Source organism: Stegodyphus dumicola, chromosome X1 (genome assembly GCF_044657685.1).
Source record: "Stegodyphus dumicola isolate Sdum_Otavi_A_Nest chromosome X1, ASM4465768v1".
NCBI classification, from domain to species: Eukaryota; Metazoa; Arthropoda; class Arachnida; order Araneae; family Eresidae; genus Stegodyphus; species Stegodyphus dumicola.
This window is the reverse complement of record NC_140780.1, coordinates 228,650,346-228,659,463: the sequence shown is the minus strand read 5'-3', so window position 1 is coordinate 228,659,463 and position 9,118 is coordinate 228,650,346.

The window sequence follows — 9,118 nt, the reverse complement described above, 5'->3', positions numbered from 1 at the left end:
TTGAGAGTGAAACAGTTTATGTTCTGCTGTTCTGTAATTTTTAATTAGGATCGTAACAGAAATATTTCTTGACGAAGAAGTGAAAAACTGTTAAAAACAGTCAATTTTCTATTTTGAGAAAACTTTATTATGACTTTGGAGATTAAAAAGTACATATAAATATTATATTTCTCATTTTTCATGTTTTAAATAATTAGCAAGAAATATGGATTCGAATGCAGCAATTGTAGTTGTAATTCTAAATGAACTATTTATAGCCATTGTTATCAATGAAGCAACAATCGTATAATTAAAAAAATGAATGCAAAATTTTTTCTTATTGTTTTGAGCTCAAGTTCTATGTTTCAAAAGCTTTCAAGTTTGAATTAATTACTTTTCAGACTTAAAATTCCAGTATAACCTTTGTATTTCAAATTTGTTAGCAGTTTCTTAGCAGTTCCAAAACAAATATCATACAGAATTTTAGCAGTATTACAAAAGGACTCAAAAAGAGCTGATAAGGAAACTTCTGCCTATCTTTTGGGTTTTTTAATTGTTGAAGTGTATGGAGTCAAAATTAAAGCAACCAGTTTTGAAACAACCAGTTTTGAAGGTTGTCATTACTTAAAGCATTTGTAACAAGCGTCATGTTTATGAGGAAATGACAATTCAGATAATAAGTATAATAACGTCCACTGGTAAGACAAGATTCATGATGCGAAACTTCGCTGAAAATATCCTAGTCCTATCTCTTTTTATAGTTTAAAAATTTGAGCCATTTATGGTGGAATATTTTCAATTATAAAGCATTCGTGGCAGTTATTAATTATGAATGAAATAAATCCTAATAAGCAGATTTCGTAGCATTTCCCGCTTTTCTATTTGAATACAAATACGAAAGTGTTGCATTAGGTAAATATTTGATTAAAGGTATAATTTACAACTAACTGAGAAACCATGAATCAAAAGTGATGTTATACGATGTCGCTTCTCACTTGTCTTATATAATGTCGTAAGTAGAACAGAATGATTTCTGAAAAATCAATCAAATTTCAAGTTATTCTGAAAATGTTTTCTACAACCAAATTTACTTGACAGAGCCATCGCATAAATGCTGCTTATTATTAAATCGTCATTTTGAGGAGCTGGATTAGAATTTCATATTTCTTTTTCATCAGTGGCATTTTGTTGTTCACCTTATGTCATTTGGTGATCAAAATATTTAGACCGAGTTTAGACTTTTCGGCAAATATTCAGTGATTGCTATAAAACTTGGCCGGAGAACGGGAGACCACTAGAGAGGAAAAATAAGCAATGAAAAGAGTCACACTGGCAAAAATTATTATGGAATACACCCCTTAGAATAATTAGAACTGATTTATATGAATTTAGCAAAACTGCACTACAGTAACATATCATTGATAAAAGTATATCCCAGGAGAAAATATTCATATTATTATATAATGTTCCCTTAAAAAGAATGTAATATTTAGCAATGACACTTAGTATTGCCGATTTTTTAAGGAACACAAAATTCACTAGGTTTTGCAAGCGATTAAACCATTCAATACTTTTCAAATGAGTCGCACTTGATGAAACAAACCATAGGCTTATACACAACCGTCCAGGAGTAATTTAGTTAGGTATTTTTTTTAAATGTTAATATGCAAAATATAAAATTAGTACTAAATATGCATAAATTTTAGACTTGATTTTATTTTAATTATGATATAAGATCAAGGACACTTATAATATTCACGTCAAGAAGGACGGGATGCTTTCGTGGTGTAGTGGTCTGTACGCTGGGCGCGTATTCCAGAGCTCCGCGGTTCGATTCCCGGCGAGGGCGTTGCTCATTTTTCAAGTCTCCTGCTTCCATAAAATATCGAATGTCTCTACAATGCAAGTAAAGAAATATTCGACATAACAGACATTTAACTTTTTCTTACAATATAAATTTTGCGTGGGAACAGTTTTACATTGAGCTGGAAATACGTTTATGTATTCTGCAGTAAAAATTTACATTCATTCAATTAATTATTTACGTGTGCTGAAAATTGTTTTTTCATTTTATGTAAAATTTATCTGGCGAAATTGAATTTAGAAATTTTCTGCATTGGTTATAATTTTCTTCCTTCTGCAGAGATTGGTATATAAACGAGACATATTTTGTCGAATGCCGTAGCACAGTGTCCATTTATTTATACGATGTTCCCATGATCGCATTATTTGCGATCCTTTAGTGTTAATATGTTCAAAAATTTAAAGTGCTATTACGTAAATTACAGCATTATATGTTACATGAAGGGGATTAAATTGAATCCAAATTCAAAATATTTACATGTCTTTTCACTCATATTTCTAGCAATTTTATTTTCATACGGAAAGTTACCAAACACTGATGATATAATAAGATTGACAGTCATTTGTGTTCTATATTCTTACGCAGAATACATAATACAGCTCATCAGCGCTCTAGGGGTCGCTTAAGACTGATAGTTCGACAGGAGCTCAAATCCCAGCAAACAAGCTGGTTGCAAGATAATTTAGTTATTTCTTCATGTATAAGGCAAAAAGTTTCCTTTTCTCATACTTCGTGAAAACCTCCACGAAGGCATCCCTTCTCTTAGACAGACAGTTCACGTACTTTGCCATGATTCAAATAACCAAAGAAGAAATGAGGAGAAAATGCAGTAGATACTAGCTATTCAAGGGATAGAACAATTAATAATAGATGTAGAAGAGCATTTTTGAAATCCTTTCTTGAGTATCAATTCCGGGGAGTTCTAAATCACCGAGAGCTTTTAAATGTTAAATAACTTCAGTGCCTTTAATTGAGTCTGAAAACTGGAATGAAGGAGTTGAATTTTTTGAATTTTAAAATTTGCAGTTTGCTAGGAAAGTCGAATCTTCTGCTCAAGTGCTTGCAAAAATTTTGAAAATTCAAAATTTGCGAATCTATGGGCGACGTGCGTGATTAATTACATCAAACGCTTCTAATCAATCTTTTAATAACTATTTTAGAGTTTAACATAAAAACTCTAAAATTGCGGGGAGTGTAAATAATCTAAAAATATTTAGAAATACAACAAGATTTGACAGTTGAGGAAAATTGAAAAATACACTAATTATCATAAAAGATGAACAGAAAATAATTATAATGTAAGAAAGAAAAATTTTCTTCTTTCTTTTTGTTTATTTTCACAATTAAAAAAAAAATGATACAAAGCTAAAATTTGGTTACTTAGGGAAACTGCTATAAATTAAGCATAAAACAAATCAGTGCGAGAGTGGTTTAGCATACGAACTGAGACTGCAACACATTTCAACCAGTTTTAACCAGCTTCAGATGTTAAAAAATTCCATAATTAAGATCTTGTAAATGCACAAAGTTTAAATCTTGGTATAAAGCCCGAATATTGGAAAATATCATAATTAAGAATTTTTAAATTTTTGCAATAGCATACGTACAAAATAATGATCAACAATTGATTCAAGGCTTTCATACGAATACAATAATCCGAATGGAATGTAAAAGATTATTAATATTCTAATTTATATTGAAAGTTGTTACACGACCTTGAAAAATCAATATTATAATTTATAAGGCAGACATGCAACTGAAATTATTAAATGCCACAAAAATGCAAATATAATGAGACTTTTCTAAAGCGACCACTAACGGCGGCTTCAAGCGATTTAGGCCACTTATATAGATGGTTGCACTAGAGAGGCAAATGTATAAAAGCCTATTTATTTATGTTGTAGGAAACACTTTTTGAGTTCGCCGTCATGAGATTCTCTGTACTTGTATATAAAACAGTTAGAAATAATACGTCTTACTAAAACGATCTGACATATTTAGGCTTCTAAAATGATGTCAAAAATTTAAAAAAAGAAATCTAACAGAAAAAAATCCTGATTTGGTTACTTTAAAGCAGTTAAAACAGTTTATGATAAATAAAACCTTAATTAAAGCATCACAGGCTTCAGTATGAGAAAAGATTAGCATGATCATCAAATCAGATTATTTAGGTTATGGCAAAGTACCATAAGATTATCTGTCGAAGTGGATATGGATGCCTTCGTGGAGGACTGTTTATACCGAGGAGTTGATACAAATATTATTCATACGTCTGATAGAAACTGACTCGTATTTATGTTACACATGGAGAAAACCACGAGAATGTCCTGGTAAGCAGCACATCCGCCATGGTTTGAACGCCAGTCGAACTACCAATATTCAACGATTTTTACCTCTCGGCTGCTAGTGGTCGAAGGTGATCCAAGTTATTCTCTGAATTTTAAAGTTATCGGTCTGTGCTTTATTACACGATTATTCATGCTCAGATTTTTGGAAACTGGGATAAATTAAAAATTGAAATTCTGGATAACCAAGTTAAATAATTAAATGTATTTAATTTTCCGTTTTGATACGTTCTAGGTTATGAATAAGAAAGCTCCCACGTATGATTTATTTGGAGCTGAATTTGGAGAGTAGAATGAATAAGTTTCTTTAATTTGGTTTGGTTTACTTGACTATAACAAAGCGCACGAAAGTTATCTGCCTAAGAGAAGGGTTGCTTTCGTGGAGGGCTTCCTAAGGAAAACTAGCTCGTAACCACGTTATGTAGAGGAAAAACCACGAAAAGCTGTTTTGCTAGGAATCGAACCCAGATCTAACAACCAGGGTATTCAGCGACTTAACCGCTCGGCAGCTTTAAGTTTCCATAAGCTGTACACGTAATTGTAATTAATATAACTACTATGAGTAAAAATCCTTTTAAGATATCCATCAGCCATCCATCAGATTTCAGCCTATCAGCGGCTGAGCGGTAAAGACGCTGAACACTGGTAGTTCGGTCCGAGGTTCGAATCCCGCTAAGGGGCTGGCTGCATGGGCACTTTCGTGGTTTTCTCCATGTGATATATGTATACGAGCTAGTTTCCCTTAGAAAGTTCTCCACGAAGGCATCCCTCCCTTTAGGTAGATAGCCTTCGTGCGCTTTGCCATAATTGAATAATCCTAATCCATCCATGTTTCTAGTTGATTTTTGGTATTCTGTGAATATCATCACCCTAGAAAGATGATATTTCAGTGCAAGTGTTTGTTTATACCTATAGAAATGCCTGTCACTTTTGGAAGTGATCGTCTTAAGGTGATGGGCGCCAATCGTTTATGGGCTCCTAGATGGTCCGACTCTGAGTAGATTACGCCTTTAGTGCATTGTAAAATGCATTAAATCCTCTCTAAGACGATAGTCCACGTTTCTAATTATTTTGGTCTTTGGTGGAAGTGGTCGTCTTAAAGAGATAATGCTCGGTACAAGTGTTAATTTCTACTCTGGGAAATTGTTTTGGAAAAGGTCGCCATAAGAGGGTTCATTGCATATTAAATGTTTAAATCCAGATCACGTGGTTACAGGATCCATTTTAATTAGATTTTAAAATTTTAGTAAAATAAAAAATCTGAAAGGTTTCAGATTTTAAATTACGTCCAAAGGGGCCTTTTTTAAAAATTTTGTGTTTTAACTTTATTTATTAAATATAATGTTCTTCGCACTAAAACCATAAAATTCAGTTCACGAGCAGTATCGCAGTTCAAGAGCAGTTCACAGTCTCACGGGCTGGAGATAAAAATGTTTTTTTTTTTTTTTTCTGTACAACGTTGCCATGGCTCGCTTTGAAATTCATGAGTTTGTTAATCAAAAATTCGTTACCGTTTTACAAAATAAAAAATCTATAATAAAACAAATTCCAAATTTCAAATTTGGCCTTCCAGTTGCCCATATTCGCAGTAGGATTATGTCATTCGAAACTCGATGTCTCTATGTACCGTTGTTTTATCACAATATTTAGTGGCAACAGTTTGAAAAGTGAAACGGACATTCAGAGTGATTCGACGCAAAATCGCAAAATGAAAACAATAGTCCCTCAGGGACTAATAATTTTGAAATAAACCTCTTAGTTTTAATAATTGTGGTATTCTTGTTTTCAAACTTAAGTGCAAAATTAAACAATTTTTTCCTGTGCATATACACGTGTGATAATACTTTCTCTTTAATTCTATTAAACAGACACAATTTCTTGTTTAGTTACAAAGTTCCGCTGTTCAAGTCCTATAATTGCTGTGTCGAGAATACCGACTAATTTGTCAATCGAAATTTTTTCGTTTTCAATAACCTCTGTGTCACTTTCTTCACTATCGGAAGCGAATTATAATGACGAGGAATTTGATTTAAATCATATGAAAGACGGAGTACATCGAGATGAAATACTACATTTAGTAAGGAATTATGAGCCAAATAAAATAAAAACATCTGCCTTGAAGATAAGGATAGTGCTGACAGATCAACTTCCAAGTCATTGCGCGCCGTGGCGTTTCCCCCGCCCCCCGCCGCAGAGCAGCGTGAAATTGATAAACAGATTTCGGAATGGTTGGAGAAAGGAAGGATATGCTTTTATCCATTTTTTGCAGCAAGTCCACTTTTTGTTTTAATGGACTTCGAAACATACTTTCGCTTTGTAGATCCTTTACATATTAGTAAATATATATCAGAAATTTTATTCGACATAATCGAAAGTTCAAGCTTACTTTTATAAAATTGCTCTAACAGTCTGAAAAAAATAATAAGCCGGATCCAATTCGAAGATTAAGGAACAACGCAATCTGCAACATTAGCTGAATTAGATAATTTTAGCTTAGCTTATACCGTCCGTTATACATTAAATGCGCATGCGCACACGCATATTCTCAGCCGTAAAGGTCTTACGCTCATTTTAAAATCAATATCTTGAAATTTTCTAATCTTATTTTAATTGAAACAGACGTGTTTGTTACATTAATTTTAAACTGTAAGAAGGAAGTATGTACAATTTGTAGTCAAATACAATTCCAGATGATTAATTTTTATAGCTATTTACTAATATATTATTTTCATTTTATTCTATGTTTAATTCTATCAGAGAAGTAAAATTTCTAGAAATATAGTTGTACGTATACAAGGGAAAATGCATCTGATAACTCTATAAAAAACAAACTAGAATAAAAAAGTACTTTCATTTCTTCCCAGCTGTAAGGCCTCATACATTTGTACTAAGTTATTTTTTCTCAAAGGGATTTACTGTAATAAAAAGTAAGTAGCATGAAGTTGCCTAAATAAACATTTACTCCCCTTTTTCTCACTATAATACACGGTGTAATTTCCTATTATTACTAGTTATAATTGTATTGGTAGAAAAATTTCAGGTAAAAAATAAGTCTTTTTTTTTAATGCGTTTTGCACCTTAGTTGTACTTTCTTAATAAAGATCTGAAATTATTCTGAAACTTTTAAATCCTACCTTAACACTAAACTCCTTATTCCTTAGAATTCTAAAAATTCAGGGCATTTGATCTATTTAGATATTTTAAAAGTTTCTGCTGATTATCCCGATAAAAAAATTCCAGTAAGTGCATATCAATTATACAACTTCATATTTATCATTTGCTAAAAAATTCTTAGATAAGTTACAATTAAATGATTTTTAGGAACAAAAATTTACTAGTTACAAGAAAATTATATATGTACATATTAAACAAAAGGGATGTTACAAACATTAAATGATAAGAATGAAACTTGAGAATTTTGAATTCCAAACAAGTTTGTTGAATTTTTGCAATTTTCCTTTTTTGTTATTGAGAAAGATGCAATTACATATTCTTCAAAAATAGGAATGGAATTTTTTGCGCCTATATTGAAAATTAACACTGAATAAATACCAATATATGCTCAAAAATGGTATTTTTCATATTGCTCAAAAATAGTATTTTTCATATTGCTCAAAAATAGTATTTTTCATATTGCTCAAAAATAGTATTTTTCATATTGCTCAAAAATAGTACAGTCAAAAGTCGTTAATTCGGACAACCATAATCCGGAATGATCTATAATCCGGACCTCAAAGCTACAAACTTTCTGCGCATGCGTCGCGTTGACGCATGCACAGAAAGACCTTTACGGCTGAGAATATGCGTGTGCGCATGCGCATTTAATGTATAACGGACGGTATAAGCTAAGCTAAAATTATCTAATTCAGCTAATGTTGCAGATTGCGTTGTTCCTTAATCTTCGAATTGGATCCGGCTTATTATTTTTTGCAGACTGTTAGAGCAATTTTATAAAAGTAAGCTTGAACTTTCGATTATGTCGAATAAAACTTCCGATATATATTTACTAATATGTAAAGGATCTACAAAGCGAAAGTATGTTTCGAAGTCCATTAAACAAAAAGTGGAATTGCTGCAAAAAATGGATAAAAGCATATCCTTCCTTTCTCTCGATTTCATCTCGATGTACTCCGTCTTTGATATGATTTAAATCAAATTCCTCGTCATTATAATTCGCTTACGATAGTGAAGAAAGTGACACAGAGGTTATTGAAAACGAAAAAATTTCGATTGACAAATTAGTCGGTATTCTCGACACAGCAATTATAGGACTTGAACAGCGGAACTTTGTAACTGAAAAAGAAATTATGTCTGTTTATAGAATTAAAGAGAAAGTACGAGGGCCATCCAGGAAGTAGATTACGTTTCCGTCTGTGTCCGCTAGGGGCGGGGCTAGCGCGGCCATCTTGGGGTCAGAGCGTTGCGCAGCTCAGTCTGCATCTAGCCGTGCTAGTGAGAGGTTCGTGCTGTGCTCCGTTCAGATACTGTGACGGTTTGAAATGTCTGCGTTAATTGAAAATCCCGCGAGCTGCGAGGTGCGCTCAGTAATAAGGTTTCTGACTGTAAAAAACTGTAAACCGATAGAAATCTATCGGCAGCTTCGTGAAGTGTATGGGGACAACATTATCACTGAAGGTGGAGTGCGTCAGTGGGTCATAAGATTTCAAAATGGCCGAACCAATGTTCACGACGAAGATCGAAGTGGGAGACCCAGCATAGTGACCGCCGAACTTCTCGAAAAAGTCGATGCTAAAGTCCGTGAAAATCGAAATTTCACAATAACGGAACTTTCTTTGAGTTTTCCACAAATTTCGCGAAGTTTGTTGCACGAAATCATCAGCGAAAAGCTTGGTTACCACAAGTTTTCCAAAAATCTTGACAGAGGACCACAAAAATCAGCGAATGGCTGCAGCGTTGAACTTTTTGGACG